This window comes from Prionailurus viverrinus, chromosome B2, assembly GCF_022837055.1.
Source record: "Prionailurus viverrinus isolate Anna chromosome B2, UM_Priviv_1.0, whole genome shotgun sequence".
NCBI classification, from domain to species: domain Eukaryota; kingdom Metazoa; phylum Chordata; class Mammalia; order Carnivora; family Felidae; genus Prionailurus; species Prionailurus viverrinus.
Genome location: NC_062565.1, coordinates 144,114,167 through 144,138,711, shown reverse-complemented (window position 1 = coordinate 144,138,711; position 24,545 = coordinate 144,114,167). Strand labels below are relative to the sequence as shown.

At 48.0% G+C, this 24,545-nt stretch overlaps 1 long non-coding RNA gene across 4 annotated transcripts in view; it reads left to right on the top strand.

Moving 5' to 3' along the window:
* LOC125165425 (uncharacterized) overlaps positions 1-17,790 on the top strand; it is a 193,944-nt gene extending 176,154 nt beyond the window's left edge. The window contains exons 1-6 of one of the 4 annotated variants that reach the window (XR_007152100.1): positions 894-2,527; positions 2,964-3,125; positions 3,229-3,378; positions 10,526-11,093; positions 15,423-15,577; positions 15,955-17,790. This is a non-coding gene — a long non-coding RNA (uncharacterized LOC125165425). Of the gene's footprint in view, positions 1-893; positions 3,126-3,228; positions 3,379-10,525; positions 11,094-15,422; positions 15,592-15,954 lie in introns of those variants that run through there. The other 3 variants (XR_007152097.1, XR_007152098.1, XR_007152099.1) reach the window with 3 other exon arrangements.
* The last annotated feature ends 6,755 nt before the right edge of the window (positions 17,791-24,545 follow it).

Below are 24,545 nucleotides of genomic sequence, written 5' to 3'. Positions count from 1 at the left end.
GTACTCCGATTCAGGGACAGGATCCTCTTAGGGCCTCTCCCGGGGGTGGGGTTGAAAAGCAGACTCCATGCACTACCCCCAGTCAGCCGGCTTTAGTTCCGATGCCCCTCCCCCAAGTCCAAGGATTGGACTTGGCTGGAGAAGGGCATCTGTGCTCAAAGTCCCACACCTGACCTATGGCCCTGGAGGAAGCTTATGTGTTTGACCTTGTATCTGAAGCACCATGGAGCTTTGCAGTTTCTACTCTGCATGCCTGTGGAGTGCATCATCGGCTGACTTCACCTCCGTGAATACCACTTCACACGCATTAGAGACGAATTTTATCATCTGTGCGGGATCAGGGCTGCTAAAGAACTAAAGAAGAAAACACTGAAGCTATTTTGGGTAGCGTCTTTTGTTTTGGTTTGGTTTGATTTGGGTTTTTTGACTCAAATAATTTTTTAGCTCCCTAAGATTTACCAGCTTTGTTTGGCTGTCTGGTCGGAGGCATTTGCCATTGGAAAAGCATTTTACTGTTAGAAGGTTGGGTCCAGGAATGTCCTCGATGAGAGCAGCATGACTTAGGATGGAGTCTTTGCTTATTACTCACCCTCGCAACTCGAATCTCTCAGGAGAGGCATCTGACTTGGGGCTGGAAAATATCCTAGGAAGACGATTCTGGGCTGTGCTCAAGCTGCTTTCAGGACTCAGGAGGCCCTTATCAGCTTCTGGAGCTTTAAATAAAGGCCCACTGGGCTTGAGGCTTGAAGTGTCATGAAGAAAGGCCTTCCACTGTTATCCTAAAGAGAGTTCATTTATATCTTCAGGGAGATCCAAGCTGAAAGAGGGGCGGGTGATGAAAATTTGAAGGTGAGTGGGGCGAAGGGAGGTAAGGGGAGGCGGAGTAGGGGCTGGGAGGAGACCCGCGGATGAAGGGCGCCCGGATGGGAAGGCATCTTCTGGGAAAGGCCATCAGCATCAGATAAGATCTTCAAACCCCAGGGTCGATGAGATCCCCATCTTTGCTCCTCAAGCCTGGTTTCCACACAGCTGGAGGTGCAAATTATTTATTGATTGTATTTTTGGCTGCAGCACACAGCCCTGCAGGCACCTTTACAAGCCACAGACAAAGAAGGCCTGGCCCTCAGGGTATGATTTACCACCTACAAAAAACCCCCAAGAGCACAGTGCGTTCATGCACACACAAGAAAGCAGCAGGTTCCAAAAGTTAAAAGGAACTAGAAACTACTGGCTCACTAAATGGTGAACTTCTAGATGCTTTTCAGTGCCCGCAGAGAAATTGATATTTCTATCTTGAGCTGGGCTGTGAGTTCCCCAAGAGCAACACCTCTGTATTTCTGCATTGCTGGGACGGCCCTGAGCTATGCCACACCCGGATGGCACAAGTTAGGGCCTCAGTAATGGTTGGGGGTGTGAGGAGAGCCACCTTGGGGGTGGTGGAGGATTTGCCCTTGTAAAGCAGCAGGAAGGCTGAGGAAAGCACGGGGTTTTCATGGACATGGTTTGTCCTGGAGACCGAGGGCTTCAGGGGGACCAGATGCTCTGATGGTCTTAGACTAGGGGTGGAAGATGGGGAAGCGCCCCGCCTGCCAAGGTGTGAGCCACGGCCATCTCGGCGCTGTCCTCACCTCAGCGGCTACATTTAGGTTCCTCAGAGTGAGGGCCCCGGGGAGCTTCGCAATCTCTGGACGGGCTCCCACCACCTGCCGCTCCCAAGGCGGCCTGGATTCCTCCTGAGTTTCTTTGTGTTTGGGTTTTGGCGTCTGCCTTGACAAACGTGGAGCGCCCTAAGCTCTCCTGCTGCGGCTGCTCGTCTCTCTTTCTGGATGTTTCCAACTTGAAAGCTGGAGGGGATTTTTCTTTTAATCACTTCACATTAAAAAAATATGAATTTAATAACTTCCCAGTTTAACATTTTATTTTCTAAGGCCTCTGAGTACCCCAGTCTGACAGAATGCCTAGAAAAATAAGGTGCTTAATAGACCTCGGTTAATTGGCAGCCCATGAGCTTTCTGCTTTCAGACATTCTCATTGTTCTCCAGAGGGGACAGGACATTACTCAGTTCCTCAGAGGACAAGGCATTCTCCTCTCAGGAGACAACAATTCTGGAACGGCAGGGGCCTGGTCTGATTCGCTTGTACCTTCTTGTCGTCTAGCTGAGCACCAGGCTCACTGAGGACACCAAGCTTGTTAAATAACAAGGTGCCACCGTCAGCCCTGTGCCACTGGCTCGGGTAGAGGCTGTCTCTGGAGGAGATTCGGATGACATCAGGAGGGCATTGGCAGCCATAAAGACCCTGGGGTGCTTGGCATAGTACAAAGTACACAGGCTTGGGGTTCTGTGGAAGGTTGTTTCCATGGTGGCCATCAAAATCCTGGCCAGTCCTTAGGCCTTGTTGACATGTGACTTTGTCTCTCCTCTCCTCCAAAGGTGGAGTCCAAGGCCCCTCCCCTGGGGTCTGGGATGGCCTCTCATTCTGCTCTGACCAACAGAAGTTGAAGAAGCGATGTGTTTTCACATTCAAAGTTCGTGAGGCTTTAGTCTACCTTTGGTTTCCATTTTTGCTCTCTTGGAGCCCTGAGGTGCCACAGAAAGTCCCTCTATCCTGTTGGAGAAACCACATGAGGCAGAGAGATCCTGGAGAATGAGGGTCCATGAGAATGAGAGTCCATGAGAGAAGAGAGACCATTGAGAATGAAGGTCCTCGAGCAGCGAGGGCCAGGCTGAGGGCAGACCTATGAGTGAGGCCATCTTGGATCTCACTCATCACAAACCTGAAGCCACCTGCAGAAGCCATGCAGTGCCCTGGGGGATAGGGACAAGCATTCCAGCCGAGCCCCGCCTGTCTAGCCCAGGGACTGTGGGCAAACAAAACGGTTTTTGTTTTAAGCCACGAAGTTTGGGGCTAGGTTGTCATGCAACAATAGATAACATATAAACTGACCTAAATTCTAATTTCAGTTCTGCACTTTCTAACTGTGTGACTGTGGGCATATGGTTTTCAGCCCTTCCCCTCATACACAAAATGAAGATAATAATGCCTGCCCGGTAAAACAGCTAACACATGTGCTCTGGAGCACCTTGCCACCAACACTGCCTCCTCTGGACTTGCCCACAAGCCAGGTACAGGGTTGGTCCTGGGTGGCCACGAATGCACCACGACGTGTTGTTGCCATCCTCTTCCATCCCATAGGCTCCAGTGAGGCTGTTCCTTTTCTCTCTGCAGATGAGGAACCCAGAAACCCCGGAACCTGGAGTTTGCAGTTAACAGAAGGTCAAGGCCAGGGTCAGAGTGCAAGGCACCGGTCACGTTTGAGCTGAAGCTAAGAAGGGGCTTGAGCTCCTGGCAGGCAGCGGAGGCTGGGCCACAGAGCAGGTGTGCAGAACCGGCCCTCCCATTCCCCTCGGCGGGCTCAGTCTCCTGTCTTCAGAGCCCTGAGTCCCCTGTGACCGCTATCCTCGGGCTTGCGTGCTGCATGGGCGTCTGTTGCCTCCCACCGAGCCAGCCCTGACCGCGTGTGTAAATGTATATAAACTCCAGACACACAGAGGGTGTTCAGCACATGGTCATGATGTATTAATAATGTTCGAATCTTTAAGGTAGAATCGCGGTTCTCTTTTTTTTAAGTCCTGGACGGAGGGAACATCCATCTACTTTTCTATCAAAATCTCTGTGCTGCCTTTTCTTTTCCTTTTTTTTAAAAATGTTTATTTACTTTTAAGAGAGAGAGAGAGAGAGAGAGAGAGAGAGAGAGAGAGAGTGCAAATGGAGGAGGGGCAGAAAGAGAGAGGGAGACACAGAATCTGAACCTCCAGGTTCTGGCTGTCAGCACAGAGCCCAATGTGGGGCTCGAACTCACTGACCATGAGATCGTGACCTGAGCTGAAGTAGGGTGCTTAACCGACTGAGCCGCCCAGGCGCCCCATATGCTGCCTTTTCATGAGGTGTGATCCGCATTAACCCGATGCTCTGAGTCCCAGGGCTGACAGTAAGCTCTTTCTAAACTTCACGTGGAGGCACGAGGGGTTTCTCTCTTGAGGCTGCAGCCCAGGGGAGCGAGGGGTGGACGGGAGGGGTGTTGTGGCTGCCCCTGCTGTGGAATAAATCCCCTGCCCCCCGGGGCTCCGCGCTGAGGAAGGGGGAGCGAGGTCCATGTGTAAGTAGCTCTGGTTCCTGGTGCTTCCTGTGAATAGATCACCCAGAGTAGGATTTTCCAGATTTGCAGGCTCAGATGAGATGCTTAATAGGTTGGCTGCAGAGCAAGAATTCTCAACCTCTGGAAAATAAGGAATCATAATCCTTGGATAATATTTTCCTAAGAGCAATAAATTGTGCATCCTCATTTGTGTGAAACCCTTAGCAGCGTGGCCTCGGGCAAATCCCTGAACCTCTGAGCCTCAGCCTTCTTACCTGTGAAATCAGGGGGCAGTTTTCCCTGACTCGCGGAGTCGCTAGAGAATTAAGATCAAGGACACACCTAAAGCACTTGGCAGGTGGCTCACCACTGGCTGCTTCCATTTCTTCTGGGAGCACTGGGGTGGCCTGGCCTCTCTTCTTACTGCTTGTTCCGTTTTCTGGACCCAACATTCATGTATGTCTTTTCCCTCCTTCAAAATTCAAGTCTGCTTTCATGTTCATCCATGGCCACTGGGTTCAGTGACCTGCCTTCCAGGCAGTGCCCCCTGAAGACTGTTTTCCCCTGCTGCCCGCCCTGGGGGGACTTGGACAGCCCCTCACATTTGGTGCTTCTTGGCTTTGAAGTAGAGACCCAGACACCCCTCAGCAGGCACCTTCCTTTGGCTTCTCTCTGGGGGAGAAGATTAGCTTTGCAGAGTCATTAATTTCTTGCCAAAATCTTCTTTTTATGTGTTTCTGGCCAGGGTTAAGGGGAAAAAGGGGGGAATGCTCTGGAAAGGAACTCTTGTGTTCTGTATGAACATGAGCTCATTAGTTCTGTCCTTAATTCAAGTGAGATTTTCAATAAAGACGTTAGATGAGACATCAAGGCTGGGTGAATCCTATCTCCCAGGTCTTCACCCCTTTCCCAGACCCTGTAGCACATCTGCCTATTGGCTCCACACCAGGTTCTGAACGTGTTTATGCTCTTTACTTTTCCCCCTGTATCATAAGGTGTTCTCAAGAATGGCTTTTGGGAATCCATTTCTACTCAACCATAAACTATCATTACTGATGTTCCAATCATGGGTATTACAATAGGGGAATAAATCTTGAAGTCAGAAGAATAAATCTCTAAGTGTAGAATGTTGATCATCAGTGGCAAATTGATGTTGTTGGACTCAAGAGGGGGTGGGGTGAGGGTGACAGGTCTCACCACTAGAGCCTCTTCTCTTATCACACGCACTGACCACTGGCTCTACCTTCTGGGGAAGCCTGCTCCCGAACTCACCAGCAAACACTGAGAACCTGCACTGTGTTCAATGAGCTGAAATATGGTGGTGGTGGGGGAGGGGGGTGAAGTGTGTGACCTTGCCGTGTTCCCTTAACCATGTTCCCACCTCTGGGAGCCCCCGTTCCTACCATGCGGTGCTTTCCATTGTCAGGTGCACAGGATGCTGTCCCACGTGCCTGCTTCTCCTTTTCATCTCCTCTCCCCCACGTGTCTGTCTCCACTACGAGCCGGAAACCTCTGCAGGGGGCTATGTCAGGGGCGGGGCTGAGGCAGAACCTGTACCTGTCGGGTCCCGTGAGCCTGGCTGGGAAGGGCCTGTGTGTCTCTGTGAATGCCACCCAGCCCCAGCGATCTCTAGCGGGACTTGTGATGTAGGGTTGGCTGTTGGCAAGTTGAGGAGACCTATTGCAAATGAGCAGAATCATTAAGGTGTCAGTATCCCGTCTGCGACAGAGGTAAGCAAATGAGTGTTCCCTGTCTTTGCCGGTAATTTTTACAGGTTGACCAGTCGTACATTTTTTTCATGTCGATTTAAAGTGTGGTTCTGGGGCGCCTGGGTGGCTCAGTCGGTTAAGCGGCCGACTTCAGCTCAGGTCATGATCTCACGGTCCGTGGTCCGTGAGTTCGAGCCCCGCGTCGGGCTTTGTGCTGACAGCTCAGAGTCTGGAGCCCATTTCAGATTCTGTGTCTCCCTCTCTCTCTGCCCCTCCCCTGCTCATGCTCTGTCTCTCTCTGTCTCAAAAATAAATAAACGTTAAATGGTATCTTTAAAAAAAAAAAAAAAAAAAGCGTGGTTCTGGGTGGGGATGATTCCATTAATGTTCCTGACTCTCTCACACCTGGATTTGAAAAAAGAAGTTAGAAGAAGACTTAATATCTGGAAAACATTCTGATGGTTCCATAAACCGTCAGAGCGGTTTTGCTCGTGGATGGGGAGTAGGGTGAGCAGACTTCTTGGGGTCCACTTCATACTCCTTGGCTTCCGCTAGGAGACAAAACTGGGATTACGTGGCAGTAATTTGGCAAAACACACCCTGTCGTTCTCACTTTCATGTTTAAAACGTGGCTTCTCGGTTGTGTAGTGACTAAGGCCCAGTTTGGGGGAGTTTCGTAGATTGTTGGGCTACCTGGGGTAGGAACCCATTCATCACTGAAAACATGGAGGATATCATAGCTATTGGTTTGGGAGAGAACTTTGATAACATTTAACTTACAGTGTTTTCTGCCTTTGCTAAATGTTTGTTAAACAATATGAGCCCTGCGACACCTGAGGGGCTCAGTCAGTTAAGGGTTCTGCTCTTGGTTTTGGCTCAAATCGTGATCTCATGGTTCATGAATTCAAGCCCCACGTTTGGCTCTGTGCTGGTAGTGTGGAGCCTGCTTGGGATTCTCTGTCTTTGTCTCTGCCCCTCCCCTACTCTCTCTCTCAAAATAAATGAATAAACTTAAAAAAAAGGAAGACTATTGAGCCCTGCTATCTCAGAGGAAGCAATAGTTTACAAAAGGGAGAATAATCTTGAAAAATTGCACGTGTAATTATAGTTCAGGATCTGAAATTTCCTGATCAAAACAAATCTGTATAATAGTTTAAAAATTACATGCATCTCCAGCTGTACCTAGTGTTCCATTGGTTCTCTCTCTCTTTTTTTGTTGTTTGTTTGTTTATTATTTATTATTATTATTTATTTTGAGAGGAGAGCATGAGCAGGGGAGGGGCAGAGAGAGAAGGAGAGAGAGAGAAAGAGAGAGAGAGAGAGAGAGAGAGAGAGAGAATCCCAAGCAGGTTCTGCAGTGTAAGCACGTAGCCTGACATGGGGTTTGATCTCACAAACAATGAGATCATGACCTGAGCTGAAGTCATGAGTCAGATGCTTAACTGACTGAGTCCCCCAGGCGCTCCCCGGTGGCTCTCTCTTTTAAAAAACAAAAATTTTGGGGGCGCCTGGGTGGTGCAGTCGGTTAAGCGTCCGACTTCAGCCAGGTCACGATCTCGTGGTCCGTGAGTTCGAGCCCCGCGTCAGGCTCTGGGCTGATGGCTCAGAGCCTGGAGCCTGTTTCCGATTCTGTGTCTCCCTCTCTCTCTGCCCCTCGCCCGTTCATGCTCTGTCTCTCTCTGTCCCAAAAATAAATAAAAACATTGAAAAAAAATTTTTTTTTAAAAAATAAAAAACAAAAATTTTTAAAAATATTTATTTATTTTTGAGAGAGACAGAGACAGAGCGTGAGCGGGGAAGGGGCAGAGAGAAGGGAGACAGAATCCAGAACAGGCTCCAGGCTGTGAGCTGTCAGCACAGAGCCTGACGCGGGGCTCAAACTCATGAACCGTGAGATCATGACCTCAGCCGAAGTCAGACGCTTAACCCACTGAGCCCCCCGGCGCCCCCCAGTGGCTCTCTTAATGCAGATTCAGGACATCTGCCAAGTCCCCCAAATGAGGCAGGGGGCAGGTCTCCAGGGAGTTCAGGAGCACGTCCACCCAGTGCCACTCGGCCTCACCATTTTCTCCCTCTCTTTCCATCTACCTGTTCACCAGTCCACCTGGCTCTTTGCATTTCAAAGTCAGCTGCAAACACCAGCGCCCTTTCTCCCTCTGCACACCGTCAGCTGGAGTTCAATGTCTGTTTACGACTGTCTGTAAGCTGTCAGGCTCGCTGCCCTGGGTGCTGATGTTGTATGAAGTTTTAGGAGAAGGCAGCTCATTTTGGTTTTACCACAGCCTCTCTCCTCAGGATTCAGATGTAAGTCCATGGGACGTTGGGCCAGAGACAAAGCAAAGGGAAAGAATCACCTTTTCTCTTCAGCAGCCAAGATACGGCTACTGGACAGGCTTGTCTTCTGTGTCTTCCTCCAGGAAGGATGAGTCCTTTCTCCTGAGGCTCCCTGAGCTCCCAGGAAACTAGACCCTGCCAGCTCCTTCCCCACCTGTCTTTAGGCCTGAGGATTCCCAGAAGTGAGGATTGCTCAAAGCAGCGGCAGAAAATTTAGTGGCGGTTGGAGTAAGAAGTGGCCTGTCACTTAGACGGAAGCCGCATTCATCACAATGACAACCAGACCTAAGATGCGCTGAACGCTCACCACGTGCCAAACCCTGGGCCCAGGGCCTGCAGCGTGTATCTGTGTAACCACCACCGTGTGCTAGCACATTCTGTTATTGTCTCCTTTGCACAGACAGGGCGAGTTGATGACTGTGAGCATAACGGCTGTGATACAGATACATACAAGCTGGCTAGGGGAAAGATCAGGAAAGATTTTGCTGGCGGAGATTATCCATGAGAAAGGGTATTTTAACATGTAGGTTTTATTGTTATCCGGGAATGGTCAGGCCACGGATAAGGAGACGATTGTCACCAACAAGATAGTTCATTATGCTCATAGTCCCCAAGAGGCTTGCTGTGCTGCTGAGGGCCACACAGGGAAACACCGGGGGGCGGCCGGGAGGCAGAGTGGGTGAAGGAATCACAGACAGGAGACTTTACTGCAGTTTCTGTGGGAACGAATGGGTGAGGTAGGGCAAGCAGGCTTAGGATTGGCCAGTTAAAGTAATTCCAGTGGGAAAGAAAGGGGAACACTTTTGCACTGCTGGTGGGAATGCAAACTGGTGCAGCCACTCTGGAAAACGGTATGGAGGTTCCTCCAAAAACAAAAAATAGAGCTACCCTATGACCCAGCAATTGCACTACTAGGTATTTATCCAAAGGATACAAAAATGCTGATTCAAAGGGGCACATGCGCCCCAATGTTTATAGCAGTGCTATCAGCAATAGCCAAATTATGGAAAGAGCCCGATGTCCATCGACTGATGAATGGATAAAGAAGATGTGGTATATATATGTGTGTATACACACACACACACACACACACACACACACACACATATATACATACACACACACACAATGGGATACAACTTGGCGATCAAAAAGAATGAAATCTTGCCATTTGCAAGAACATGGATGGAAGTAGACTGTATTATGCTAAGTGAAATAAGTCAGAGAAAGACGAATATCATATGATTTCACTCATATGTGGAATTTAAGAAAGTAAACAGATGAACATAATTGAAGGGAAAGAAAAATAAAAACAGAGAGGGAGGCAAACCATAAGAGACTCTTAAATATAGAGAACAAACTGAGGGTTGATGGGGGTGGGGAGTGGGGGGGATGAGCTAAATGGGTGATGGGCACTGAGGCGGGCACTTGTTGGGCTGAGCACTGGGTATTGTATGTAAGTGATGAATCACTGGGTTCTACTCCTGAAACCAATACTGCATGGTATGTTAACTGGTTTGAATTAAAAAAAAAAATAATAAAGTTAATAAAAAGAAAAGTAAAATAAATAATTTCAGTAGGCTCTGGAGTGTCAGAGCTCTCCCTAGCTGTCTGGTACCTGGCCCTGGGCTGATTAGAACAGGGGTACAGTGGCCCTGGAGGTGAGACCTGCCAGAGGACGTGAGGTGAGGGTAGGTTCTGGACTGGTTAGTTTGCATATGACAGGTGCATTCACAGGCGAGGTACAGGAATAGACTGTTTCTAGGAATAGGCTGGGAGGAGCAGACTGCGGGGTTGGTACAGTGGGGATGGGGGTTGGGGTGGGGGGCACCTATCAGGTGAACGTGAGTGTCTTACCCCAGTGATGTAAACCTCGGCACCCGCGAGGGGACTCAGGGCATCCCGTGTGAACTGTCAATCGGCATATTCCCAGCTATTTGGGGAATCCAGACTTGGAGGCCTTGAACAAACGCCAACCTCATGGGACCCAAGTGAGACTGTGAAACTCCCTCGTGCATTCCCCACAGAGCGGCTCTGGCCGCTACTCCAGCCTCTGCCCCACTCACTGCTGCTCTGGCGGAGGGGTGCCGTGTGATGGGAGAAGCTCGTGTGGTCCCCTGGGTTAGGGCCCCGCCCCGCAGCCCTGCATCCCAGCAGCAAGCCACCTGCTGATCCCTTGCTTCTGACACCTTCCTGCTCTCTCCACTGAATGTCAAGGTTTAGGGACAGATGGGGCCAGTTCCCATGCCAGTGATTCCTTTCAACTTAGTGTGTGTGCATGTTTGGGCATGAGGTGGGGGGCGGATCTAGAGCCTAATCAGAAATTATGACTTTTTCTTTCTAGGGAGACACAGCAGAGCTGACGACGAGGCCAACAACACGAGGGGAGAGCGTGGCTGGGAGGCGGCCCTGAGCCCAAGCGCGGTTCCCATCAAGTCACAGCCTCCCAAGCCGCGAGGGCCATGCTTACGGCTTGCCACTTGGGCCCCAAATGCTGTCTAGTTGCCTTTCTGTCACCTGACTTTGAGTCACTTTTCTGTTCTTTATCAGCCTTCTCCAAAGTACTGAATGGGCAGATAAAAGAGGGAATGTAAATTGCTCAATCGTGGTATTTTAATTGAGAAGTTTAGGGGAAATATCTAGGTTATTTATGAAGGTCGATCTTCTGTGTCGTTCACCCCCTCAGAATCGTGAAAGTTTTGCCGGGCTGGGTGATTACAGAACTGAAGAATGATGAGGGCAGAAAGATACCTGGAGCCCAGCGAACCCAGCTCCTGCATTTGAAAAAGATTTAGGGATCCTCTTGCCACGTTGCATGGCATCCGTCTGTTCCTTGCGCTAGACTGGGGTCCTCCTGATCACATGTGACGCCTGTTTCCTCCGAGCCTGGCACTGTGCCTGGCACATGGAAGGTATTAAAAAAGTGTTCGTTGAATGAATGAGTGAATGATCGGCCAAGCTCACACAGCTAATCTGCGGCAGAGCTCAAAGCAGAGGTCAGCTCAGTTCGTTCCAGACACAACGTTCCATCCCTTACGCACATGGCCTCAGTGATATTTCATTTGATTAAACTTTGAAATTGCTCTGGGGTTAAGGTTTATGGGACCCTATCTCCTACCAGAGGAGCAGAGGTGGTCTTTACGGTCGGGTTTGTGAAACGCCATGAGCTACTCACACCTTCAGAACAGCTTTGCCCTAATGGAAAGACCTGGGTTTGAGGCTGGCCTGTGCCGTTTCCCAGTAGGTCGCCTTGGGGCGAATCACTTAATCTTGATGAGGCTCAATTTTGGGTCCTGTAAAATGGAAGAGTGGTTCTGGCCGTGCCAATCTCACAAGGTCGCCGTGAAGTCCAAGCACGGCCATCAATATGACAGTCTTTTGTAAGTAGCCGCGCCTGGTCTGCAACGAAGGGTTAGAGTGGCCAGGTACAGGGAGGGGAGCCCAGGACTGAGCTGCCCCCAGCTGCCTCGAAAAAGCTCTCTGGTGTGCAGGTGATAGTTGTGTCGGGTGGTCACCCGGATGTATGTGTATGTGTATTACTTGGGGGAAGTGGAGGGACTGGGAACCCCCAGGTAGCTGGAGAGGTCAGAAAAGGTGAGCGAGAAGGGAAGCTTGCCAGGGTGAGGTTTCCCCGGGTCAATGGAGCATGGGGAGTGGGGGGAGGTGCAACGGGCAAAGCTGGCCCCTCTCATGATGTTGGAGAAGGGAGGGAGCAGGAGAGCCAGGGCCAGTCCTCAAGGCTCCTATATTCCCCTCGTCCTTTGCAGGTAACGGGGCACAAGCCGTGTTATCGAAAGCTGGTAAAATACTGCTCATAGGCAAAGAATGAGTGTATCTAGTAAAAAATTAAAAACGGGAGTAGGTTTTGGTGACTCAAAAAATTCTATCCAATGTTAAAATAATAGACTAATTTGGTCAATGAGTTAGGAAAAAAAAAAAAAAAAGGGAATTAGGCAAGCCTGCTGTTTGAATTCAAACAGACCAAACAATGGATCACTGTCTGAACACTGAACTTTTTAACTCGTTCCTTTGTTGGGTTGTTGGCTTGGCGCGGGCCTGAGTGAGGAGAGCTGCTCAGAAATCTCACAGAGCCGTCAACAGCAGAACGGTGGGGCAGATCCTTCAGATAGCTGAGCACAGTGCCTTTGAAAGTGAGGGGGTGGGTGCAGGGAGTGCAGACGGGGGTGGGGTGGGGTGGGGGGAGGGGCAGGAGCATCCTCCCCTTTTAGGGGCTCAGCCCCATCGCTGGTCCTGGCAGGCTGCAGATGTAGGGGAGAAACACCGACTTGTACATTCCGCAGCCATCAACAGGTGATTATCTGAAGTTGGCCATCCCTCAGAGTCAGAGGGTGGGGGAAATTCATTTTAATAAGCTTTTAATGCATTTATTCAGAAAGAGAAGAGAGGTTCACAGCAGAAATGCTCTAATTAAGGCCTCCGCCAATCTGGGTGGGATGAAAGGAAATCTTTAAACCAACAATTGTATATACACACAGTAGTTTTTTTTTTTTTTTTTTTACCTTTCCGTTGTGAATTTATAGTAATAAATTTCATATTGTTTTGGTAGACGTTTCCCCAACTAGAACCAATATAAAACCTGGCTCTAATAGGAGAGGGTCAATGTCTCTTTGGCAAAAGCATAAAAATACTGAGTTATTGACTATTTTAAGAGAAATAAGGCTTTATTTTCTACACATTTTTCATGTATGTACTAAATCCTTACTTGAATTTAATAATATTACAACAAGATGAGGAAAGAACTTTTATAATCTCAAAAGTGCCAACTGAACAGATTCTCAGAGATATTCGTAATTAGCACCTCGCCCCTCAACAACATTAAAACTGTTTGTGTATGTCCCTAAAAATAGATAATTGGCTTTCACCTCTGTTAACACTGTTGATCTGTTTTATTTATTTTTTATTTATTTTTATTTTTTTTAATGTGTATTTATTTTTGGGAGAGAGACAGAGGATGAGCTGAGGAGGCGCAGAGAGAGAAGGAGACACAGAATCTGAAGCAGGCTCCAGGCTCCGAGCTGTCAGCACAGAGTCCAATGTGGGGCTCGAACTCACGGACCGAACTGGGAGATCATGACCTGAGCTGAAGTTGGATGCTTAACTGACTGAGCCACCCAGGCGCCCCACTGTTGATCTGTTTTATAATCAGCACAAAGGAAATTCAGCCTAATGTGTTGGACTGCTGCTAAATGAGTGGCTGTAGTTAATTACGTGTAGGTCTTCCTTTTACAAGTAAGCTTTTTGTGTTTAGTTTTGGCTAAAAATATATTTTCTGCAAAATTTAAGTCATATGAGAGAGTAATTATAGAAATATATACATGAGAACATTAAGGATGCAGACAACGGTGACCTCCTCCCTTCCTTACCTGTCCTTTATTTAGCACCCAGTCACTGAGAAGGGAGGGATTCTTCTGTCCCTCGCCACTGTCCATGTCCGTCTTTTCTATCAATAACACCCAGGTTTACTTTGGCGACTGCTGACCATGTCATTAACGTGACTCAGTTAACTCACTTGAGAAATTAGCCAATTTTTACTTTCTGTCTAGAACGATGTCCATGTGGGAGAGTGGGCTACAATGCCCTCAGAGTGCCTTGTTTTCTCTGATATGAATATATTTATAAGGACTTATTCCAGCAGATTATTGGGTATGTTTGCCACATTGATTTTAGGGAGGGGGCCTATTATGTAGTAGGGATATGGTCTGGAAATGGGTCTGTTTCCCCTGAGAGTGGGAAAGGAGATTCAGTTAGAGATCTGCGAGGGTGGGGTTAAACCAAACCCCTGAGGTGACCCTTTCCTCTTTGCCCTACTCCTCTCAGGCCCTTGGGAGGACATCCAGTTCCTTAAAGCGCCAGGGCTCCAAGCCTGGTCTTGTTTGTTGCCCTGCCAGGCTTATGTGTGGACCATGTTAGTACCCCATGACCTGAGGATTCCATGTAACGATTTTATCTATACATGCGGATGTGTAAATATCAACATTTTAAATAGTCTGATAAAGTCTTTGTAGCTACTCAAAACAAAAACAAAAACAAAACCCATGGGGTTCTCGGCTCAAGACTGGGTTTTGATTGGATTAAGCTTGTCTGTATATGTGGCAAATTTTATTTTCCAGAGATGGCTGTTCTTCTAGATGTTCTGGAACCTTGCCATCCTTCCATCAAGAGGTTGAGTCTATGTGCCCTTCTCTTAAACCTGGGAGGGTTTTTGTGTTTCAACCAGTGGAGGGTGAAGTGACACTATGTGATTTCTGAGGCTGGGCCATAGAAAGGGAAAATACATATTATTTTCCTGGGACATTGATGCGTAAGCAGTCAGACAGTCCTGAGACCTCCATGATGTGGGGAAGCCCAACTGGCCCAGGAGAGAGGCTCCAAGACCACGTAAAGAGAGACGCATACCCAGATAGCTCCCAGAACCCCTGCCCCCTCCTCTCACTGTTCTAGCTTCTAGCACATCCAACTACAAGTCCACCGGTGACCCCAAGCCAGAGTCACCCAGCTGTGCTTACCCAAATTCCTAACCCACTGAAATCATGAGAATAGTGAGATAATTGTTTTAGTTCCCAAAGCTTGGAGTGATTTGTTCTATAACAATAGATAACCAGAACAGTATATCTCATCTCTTTGGTCATAGTGAATGTTGTGGGATGGACATGTGACCCAGTCCAGTGTAATCAGTGTAAGCGTTAAGCTGTTTGCTAGCAATGATGGAACACAGCGGTTTTCTTCTCCTCTGGGGTGGCGGGTATGAGCACACAGGCTCGGTCAGATGGTATAGCCCTCTGATGATAGCAAGGAGAGACGGGCCGAGCATGAGACCAACACACAAAACAAGCAGACAGCTCATAATGACATCACTGGGCCCTGAAGCGAGCTGCACCTGAAGCTGGAAGTCGTCTCTAGAAGTCGTCTACAGTAAAAAATTTCAGAATTACAAGTTACTATACAGCTTACAGAATTAGGGGTGCCTGGGTGGCTCAGTCAGTTAAGCATCTGACTCTTGATTTCAGCTCAGGTCACGATCTCATGGATCATGGGATAGAGCCCCACACTGTCAGCACAGAGCCCACTTGAGATTCTCTCTCTTTCCCTCTCTCTCTCTGCCTCTCCCCCAATCGCTCTTTCTCAAAATAAATAAATAGACTTAAAAAAACTCAGATTACAGAATTAGATCCCTGTGTGATACCTGAATCTTTCCTGTTTTATTCCTGATCCATGACCAGTCAGACATTAAAAACCCTCCAATGGCAGAGAGATCACCCCCCTGGAGCCTCCATTCCACCAGCAAGCAGCTTTACCTGTTGAGCCGAGTCTCTCTCCGTGTAACAGTTTTCACAAGGCAAACCGGAAAGTCTAAGAATGCTGTTACGTTAGAAGAGTAAGTAAGGCTCAGTAAGTTCCTTTTTCAATTTTTATTTTTCTAGTTTTATTGAGATATAATCGACATACATCACTGTATAAGCTTCCAGTGTGCAGCATAATGGTTGGACTTACACATATTGTGAAATGATGATCACAACGAGCTTAATGAACATCCATCATCTCACATAAGAAGAAAAAGCAAAAAAAAAAAAAAAGTTTTTCCTTGTGATGAGAACTCTTGGGAGTCACTCTCTCAAAACTTCCATACATCATCACACAACACTATTAGCTGTGGTCATCTTGTTGTAATTGACATCCCTAGTGCTTATTTGTATTACAACTGGTGCTTTGTATCTTTTGACATCTTTCTCCATTCCCCCTCTCTGCACCCAGCAACATCCTTAGGAAAGGATTTTATGATATTCCAATTGCCAGGATGAAGAGATGTGGGCAGGAAGGATGCTTTAATGGTCAGCTGGATTGTCGACTGGTTGAACATGTTCTACCTAAAGAGCCCTGATTCACTGATCAAACTAAATCAGCATCGGATAGGAGTTGCCGCTAGTCCCTGGTCTCCTTCTCTGGGTTTATGTGAAACCAGGAACTTGGACAGGCCACTGAGATTGTGACAAACAAGCCCACGAGGGGCATGAAGCTGGGAGGGACAGCTCCATACCCTGGATGAGAAATCATTATCCTGAAGTATATTGATATTCTAAACAATCACTGAATACAAGAAGATACATTTTAAAAGAGATAAACACAACATCCTGCCCTTTAGTCGTCTCAAAATCAGCTGTGTGAATCCAAGAGACATGAAAGTGATTGAGTCCGGAGGTTGCACGTGGAAAGAGAGAGAAGTTTTACTTGTGAAAGAGACTTGATGCAAGACAAAGGGTTGTATACCTATGGAAAAAGTTTGTGTGATCTTAGGTTGCATCAGCAGAAGCACAGCTTCCAAAATCAGTCTGGTAATCCTCTTTCCTATGCTTGTCAGACTTGTCCTAGAATATAATGCTCGCTTTGTGGGCGCCATATGTATGACAGACCAGTGCCTATACAGAAGCAACCGGGGAATGGTGACAAAGCTTGAAACCTTATCGTAAGAGAGATCGTTAAAGAGTGTGGATGTTTGCCTGGAAAAGACTCTATACCTTATCGGGGCTTCTGGAAAGTTGGATAAAATCACCATTTTATTCTAATAGACAAAGCACCCTGAGGACAGAATCACAATCGCCTTCCAAGTGAGAACTTTAAAGCTCAAGCTTTTAAAATGGATCTGCTGGAATCTGTAGTTCTTAATCTGCCTTCATCGGCAGGGTTGGGAAGTCTCTTGAGCTGCTGAAGGAAATGCCAGAACCATTCCCCAGAAAAATCACAGCAACTTAATAATTTGCAAAATTTTCAGGTTTCTGGATCCATCTGAGGCCTGCACATCCCGTGCTGAGAATCCCTGATGGGAATAATGGGAGGCCAAATGGATTAATCTTGCACGTGTCATATTGTCGGAAAGCACACAGCCCTCATTATATGAGGTCATCGTATCGCATTCCTTGGAATATCTATTCATTTCCTTCTGCCTGTTTTCTCTGTTCCACAGAAGCAAATGTCATAAAGCCATTGCCTGAAATTGCTAAGAGTGAAGGGGGCTTCTTCGGTGGTTTTTATTTCACTTTCTCACCTTCAGAGAGCCAAAGGCCATTTAAATCCTTTTCTCTTCCAGTCAATTCCCCTTCATCTATTCCTTAATACTTTTTTCACTTCCTTCTAGTTTCTCCTCTCCCACCTCTCCTTCCTCAATAAGCAAAAAAAAATATAAGGGTGGTAAAGGTGTTCACGGATGAGGGGCATGATCAGAGGAAGCTGGGACCAGCCAGGGGCTCTTTATGTTTCTTCCCTGACCTTTGACCCCTCCTGCCCCTGTCCACCTGCCCTGTGCCCTCCGCTAGTCCCCACCTTTCCTCTAGAATTCCAAAGATCCCGAGACGCTCAAATAGAAGCTTCCGTGCAATAGCCGCACGACTTCATCACACAAGAGATTTGGGGGTGTTGAGATGGTGATTACTCATGTTGGTCCTTTTATGATAAAATTCTGAGCTTTGATAAAATACGCCATGATTTCAACGAAGATTATCCACTACCTTGAATTGTAACTCAGTTTAATTAATTGTCTGCCTTGACTGTATACAAACTGATTAAAGATTTCTGAGAGGCCAAGACCTCATGCTACATGACTTCTGTGCCTTTCACAGGAAATTGTAATACAGCTGATTTTACGGTCTCTGCTTTGTGTAAACTGTTGGCATGTGCTTCTCATATAATAAGTGATAATACCAGGCACAGATGCAAAGGAAATGAAACCAGGGGCGCAAAGAAATAGTTGTACCATCATGTTCAGTGGAACATTATTCACAATAAGACTTGGAAATGACCTAAGTGTCTGTCGACAGATGAGTGAATGAAGAAGTATACTGTGTGTGTGTATAGATATAGATATGGATATAGATATAAATATAGACAATGGAAGAGTATTAAGCCACCAAAAAGAAGAAAATCATGCCACTTGTGACAACATGGATACCATGCTGTATGACATCACTTTTGTTTTAATGTTTATTTATTATTGAACGATAGACACAGTGTGTGAGCAGGGGAGGGGCAGAGAAAGAGGGAGACAGAGAACCCGAAGCAGGCTTCAGGCTCTGAGCTGTCAGCACAGCGCCCAACGTGGGGCTTGACCTCACAGACCGCGAGATCATGACCTGAGCCTAAGTCAGACACTTAACCGACTAAGCCACCCAGGCGCCCCTGTATGACATCATTTTTACGTGGAATCTGAACAAGCTGAATTCATAGAAACAGGGAGAGGAGAGCAGTAGTTTCCAGGAGCTGGGAGGTGGGGAAATGAGATGTTGGTCAAAGAGTACAAAGTTCCATTTGTGAGAGGAATAAGTTCTGGGTCTCTAATGTACACCACGGTAACTATAGTTAATAATACTGTTAATAATACAGTTAATACCAGCTGAAAGTTGTCTTCAGTGTTCTCAATATACAAAAGAAATGGTGATTATGTGAAGTGATGTCCGTGGGGCTAATATTATAGTGGGAATCATTTTACAACATGTAAGTGTGTCAACCAACATGTTGTATGCCTTGAACTGACACTGTTGTGTGTCAATTACATATCAATAAATCCGGAACAAAAAGAAAAGATGACACCAGATGATCAGCCCCTGGATAACTGAGGGTTACCCGATTATCTTAGCAAATAGGATCACAGGCTGTGGAGTCAACTGCCAGGCTGAGGCTGAACTGTGTCACCAGCTACCACGTGAGTGACCCTGGCAAGTTCTGGGGCCTCTCCAGGTCTCAGTTTTCCCACACATAAAATGGAAATCATAACATATGATGATAGAATATAAAGTGAGGGTTAGAGGAGATAATTTACGTTAAACACTTAGCCCAGTGCCTGGCCCGTACTCAAACAATGTTAGTTATTGTTATTTTAGTAAATGAGGTCTTTGCATACATTTTGGGAGTCTCGAGAGTTTTTAGCAGGAAGCAAAATTTAGACCCAATTCTGTTTGAGAGGTCCGCCCTTCTGTCATTTTCTGATACGACGCAGAAGAAGGAATACAAGTTCTATGCGAGAAGTAAAACCTCATGGAGATGCTCCAAAAATCTGATTTTCATGAATATCTTACAAAAAGAGAATTGAAATAACTGCCCGAGTTTACTCAGTGTATTTACGGCCGACTTCTGGATTTTCTTCGTGTTCTGTTGACTAGATGAACATGTTCCAATTTGTATGGTTGTTTTAAATACTGTTCAGCCCTGATTTCATTTATTAATATCAGGTGCAACTAAGCTGCCTTAAGCAAATAAAGTGCTTGTTCCTTCCAGCCTCCCATATTAAGCTTTCTACATCCCGTATTCCAGGTTCATTTTCTTGCTGACACAGCATACCTGGTTCTTCTGCCGGGTAAGAAGCCCAGGGAAGGGAGGTCAGTGGAGAGCAGTGGGCACGCAGTGGCTGTGCTCCATGGGACCCAGGGCTTGATCTGATGCAAATGCATGCTGTGTGCAGAAGCTTCCATGTGTGCAGCAGAGAATCCAAGAAGTCTTTTGCAAGAGGGGGAACCTGTAAAAACCTCATTTGTCTGAGAAAGGAGAAAGCTCTAGCGAGGGTTGGGGTGGGGAACGTGCTTTCTCTCTGCGTCTGTAACCTGTAGAAACACCACTGGCCTCTAGGATGGGCTCCGAAGGGGCCCCGTCTGGCCTGTGGCAACACTGGCTCCACTGGAAATAAAACCCACATGGAGAAACGTACAGAGGAAACTATTCGGGAGAGGGGACTGGGTGTGTTTCAGACGTTAAGTCTGCACAGAAAAATCTCTAGGCTTTTTTTTTTTTTTTTTAAAGAAAACAAGCCCCTGGAAACGAACTTTCTGAGACATCATTTATGCAGGAAACCTTCCCAGAAGGGAAAAAAAGAAACAGAGTTTGGTAGCAATTCCAATTATAATACCCTCGCTCCCCATACCAGGGACAAAACTGGAGACAGTAGTTCAAAAATGGAAAAGTTCACTGCAGCTCGGATGGAGGCAATGGTGTGCTGAGCAGAAAGCTTCGTGCTAAGTGATGCGGGCTTTTTTTCAAAATGTGTATGTATTTATTTTGAGAGACAGAGAGTGCGAGCGGGGTAAGGGAAGACAGGGAGGGAGACAGAGAGAATCCCAAGCAGGCTCCAAGCTGTTAGCACAGAGCCCCGTGTGGGGCTCAAACCCACGGACCGTGAGATCATCACCTGAGCTGAAATCAAGAGTCGGGCGCTTAACGGACTGAGCCCCCCAAACGCCCCAGCATCTGCTGAGTGTCAGAGTGAAGGAAGAATAAAATCAGAAAGAGGCACACTAGGCCCCCGGATGCTGGAGCAGCACGGGGGGCCTTCCAGTGACCCTGCTGTTCCCTCCACCGCTCACCAGCATGGTGAGACGCACAGGGGCCCACAGGCTGCGTCTGCATCTGGGATGTTTCGCCGGGCTCTCGGTGAGGTTCTTAACTCCTCTGTGCTGATGCTTTTTTATTTATCAGATGAAGGTTCAAACGGTACCCTCTTTATAGAGGTGCTGTGAGAATCAACTGAATTAATAGAGTATTTCCAACCTTATTTTCACCATGGGATATTTTTCCTTCCTAACTGCTCCCCTCGTGAAAATTTGATCTCACAGCTGTGCTAGCTGGATATGTGTACGTGTGTGTGGATGCACCATATACACGCAGGCGTGGCTCCTTTCACTGTGGCCTGGCCCCCGCCCAGCGCCCAGGGCATCAGTCGTCTTCAGGACTCACTGCAGGGAAGACTGCAGGGGGCTCCTGGATATATTTTTACCCCAAAGTGACGCCCACCAAGAAGAACTCAATGAGCAGGGCAAGTCTTCGGACCTGGTCAGTGTGAGGGGAAAAGGAACAAGCAGGTGTGTGTGGCCAGCAACTGTCTGGCCTCAGGGGCTGTTCAAATGGACTGTGGTGCTATCTTGACTCGTGCAATTCTGGGCCTGGTGGCCGCGGTGCTGTGACTCATGCTAAGGCGTGTGGCTGTCCTTTTCTCAGTCACCATCCACCTGTGGAGGCCAGGCTGGCACCACCACCTGCCTGTGGACACCGTGTGGGAGGCTGGACGCCCCCTCCAGGGCAGATCTTCAAGGCTCATCTTCCCTGCGCCGTTTCCTCGGCGTCCTGGCTTTCTCTTCTTGCTCCAAAGCCAAGCAGCTGAGTTCCCCGTGGTCGTAAGGCCAAGCTTCCAGAACTGGTGATGATGTGCACGTCTCAATACTGCGAGCACCCTGACACGTTGGGACACTTGGACAGAGTAACCATTATTGTAACACACGCCAGAACATGTTCAAAGAAGAAGGGGTCAATCAACTTTGTCAAAACTGACAGAGGAGGTGTGTGTGTGTGTGTTGTGTGTGTATGTGTATATGTATGAGCGTTGTGTGTGTGCATGTGTGTGGTATGTGTATATATGTGTATAAGTGTGTGTAATGTGGTGTGTGTGCGTGTGTGTGTAAAGTCACACGTTCAAAATGTGCTCACCTTCCCCAGGCTGTACGGCACGGCTGCCTCTCAGAGTGTTGCCTGGGAGGGGGGAGGGGGAGCGGGGTTGGGAGGGGGGGCGGTGCAGAAGCTTGTTAAAGGCATTTCCTGGGCTCCCCCTCCCTGCTTCTCCAGACTCTCCGACGTGAGACCCGGAAATCTGAAGTTCAATGAATCCTGAGGGAATCCTTTTGCAAAATGAAGTCTAGACCCATGGGCTCTAAGATGCCCAAATAGTTCATTGAGTGAGAGCATTAAATCAAATTGTATGATATGTCACCCAGAGAAACAATTCACTTGTTCATTGATCCAGTAAACACTTCAGGACCTACATATGTCCTTGTGCACCTTTTGCGAGGTCCCGTTAAAGATCCCGTACCTTTGATGCGCTTCAAGGTTCAGAGGCCAGACAAGAACATTGTCAAGCAAGTGACAGCCACTGGCACCTCAAGGGGAGGCGTCTACTCTGCCAGGAGCAGGGTCACAGATGTCAACCCCCTCCGTGGTTCAGGGTGGCTGAGAAAGGCACAGCTCACACAGGACCTGGATGGACGATGCTGAGACATTGCAGACCCAACCTCAGCCGACGTGGGTCCGTGGTCTGTGCACACGTGATCATGCTGAGGACCCAACACCTCCCCTGTAGGTCTGTCTGAAATACAGAAAACCGGGGCGTGCCTGGGGCCGCTGGCGCGCACACCCGTGCAGGACGGAAGAACGCACAGTGGGTCTGCACCTGGGGAAGATGCTCCCCAACAAAGAGGTCTGCCTCGCACAGGCTGTGGGGGCTCGCTCACCGACCACCTTTACCAACAAAAAAGGCTGTGGGGGCTCCCTCACTGACCACCTTTACCAACAAAAATTAAGTATGGAAAGTGGTAGTGCATGACCCAGCGGTGAGACTGAGCCTTAAGAGATTTCCAGCATCCCTCATAGCATCTTGAAGGCTAGTGGGTGGAGTCTGGGATGGGTAGAAGCTCAAAGGACAGAGCCTGGGACCACAGAACCTGGGCATTAACTGGTTCAGCCGGGTGAGTGAGGGCAGCGGGAACAGCCATGCAAGAACAGGACAGGAGGGGCTTGGGGCTCCAGTAGGAGTTGGGGGGCAAGGTGAGGGCTGTTTGGACACTACTATGAATTAAATTTTGTCCCCCCAAGAGATACACTGAGGTCCTAATCCCCTGTACCTGTGAAGTGACCTGATTTGCAGAAGCGATTACGTTAAGACGAGATCATTAGCAAGGGCTCTCATCCAACGTGACTGATGTCCTTATAAGAAGAGAAGAGACACAGAGACAGACATGCACAGAAGGAAGACCGTGAGGACACACAGGGGTGAATACGATATGATGACCGGTTGCAGCGATGTGTCTACAAGCCAAGGCCACCAAAGATTGCTGGTAACACTAGAGGCCAAGAGAGAGGCACGGGACAGATTCTCCCCTGGAGATTTCAAGAGAGCATGGCCCTGAGCTCACCTTGATTCCACACTTGTGGCCTCCAGGCCAGTGAGAGAACACATTTCTGTTGTGTCTGCCAGCCAGGCTGTGGCACTTTGTTACAGTGGTCCCAGGAGAGGAATGCAGAGACGCTGGTTGAGTTCATCCCTTTGAAACAGGGCTAGCCTCATGCTCTGTGCATGTCAAGTGACATGGGCACACCGTCCTGCCCCCGCAGAAAATCCTCACTGGTACCTTTGGTAGCACCAGCAAATTTGCTCAGGAGGCAAGGATGGCCATGACATTTCCTGCTCTTTCCTCAGAGTATCTGTGAGAAATCGCATACATGTGCATAGATGGTGTTTCTGCTTTACAACGTCTTCCTGTTTACATTCTCTTTCCCAGTTTCTATGCGAATATAATGAAAAACTCCCATTGAATAGGTCTTAAGAAAAACACATTTTTGAAACTTTTTTTAATGTTTATTTATTTTTGAGAGAGAGAGAGAGAGAGAGAGAGAGAGAGAGAATCTGGAGCAGACTCCAGGCTCTGAGCTGTCAGCACCGAGCCTGATGCTGGGCTTGAACTCATGAACCACAAGATCATGACCCGAGCCGGAAGTCTGACAGTCAACTGACTGAGCCACCCAGGCGTCCCAAGGAAAACACATTTTTAAAAGATCTACGTTCATCTAAAAGGAATGAGACTCACCGTAATGGACCAAAACATAGCCCAAAATGCGTTTATAACCCTGGCAAATGGCTGCTGTGTTTGCCAGTGAAAGAGCGGACCTACGCCGGCCGACTCCATCTTGTTCTGTGTCCTCCACCTTGAGTGACTATGTCCCCAACATGCCCCCTTTCTGGGAAAATCGCAGAAACCTCAGACCACGCCTCCTACCCTTGAGTAACCTCCCGCTCACCCGTTCAAATTTCCGATCAAAACACGCCCTGGCGACCTGCATAACAGGACTCTGATCCTTCCCCAGCCAATCTGCTGAGGCCACAGCCATTACCTCACCAACTGCCCCTAGACCCCTATAAAACCTTTGTGCTTTTGAAACTCGCTCTCTCTCCGCGGCAGCTCACCGCTGTGTCGGTGCAGGTAGGGGATTGAGCTCGAGCTAGCTCGAATAAAGGCTCTTTGCTTTTGCATTGGACTCAGCTCCCTGGTGGTCTTTGGGGATCACGAATTCTGGGCATAACAGCCAGCTTGGCACGGGGGCCTACACAGCAGCCTGTCCGCTCCTTCCGTGGTAGCTGAGTGGCTCCCGTGAAGTTCAGACAAGAGGCCAAAAGCAGTAAGGGCTGCGTTAAGAGAAGCAGCGGAATTTGTTATCAAATATACAAGCAGAGAAAAACTGCCCAAGAGCAAGAAGGTGCTAACAGCATGAGCAAAGCAGAGACAGAATTAAAAAAAAAAAATCTAACATGCAATTTTTTAGAA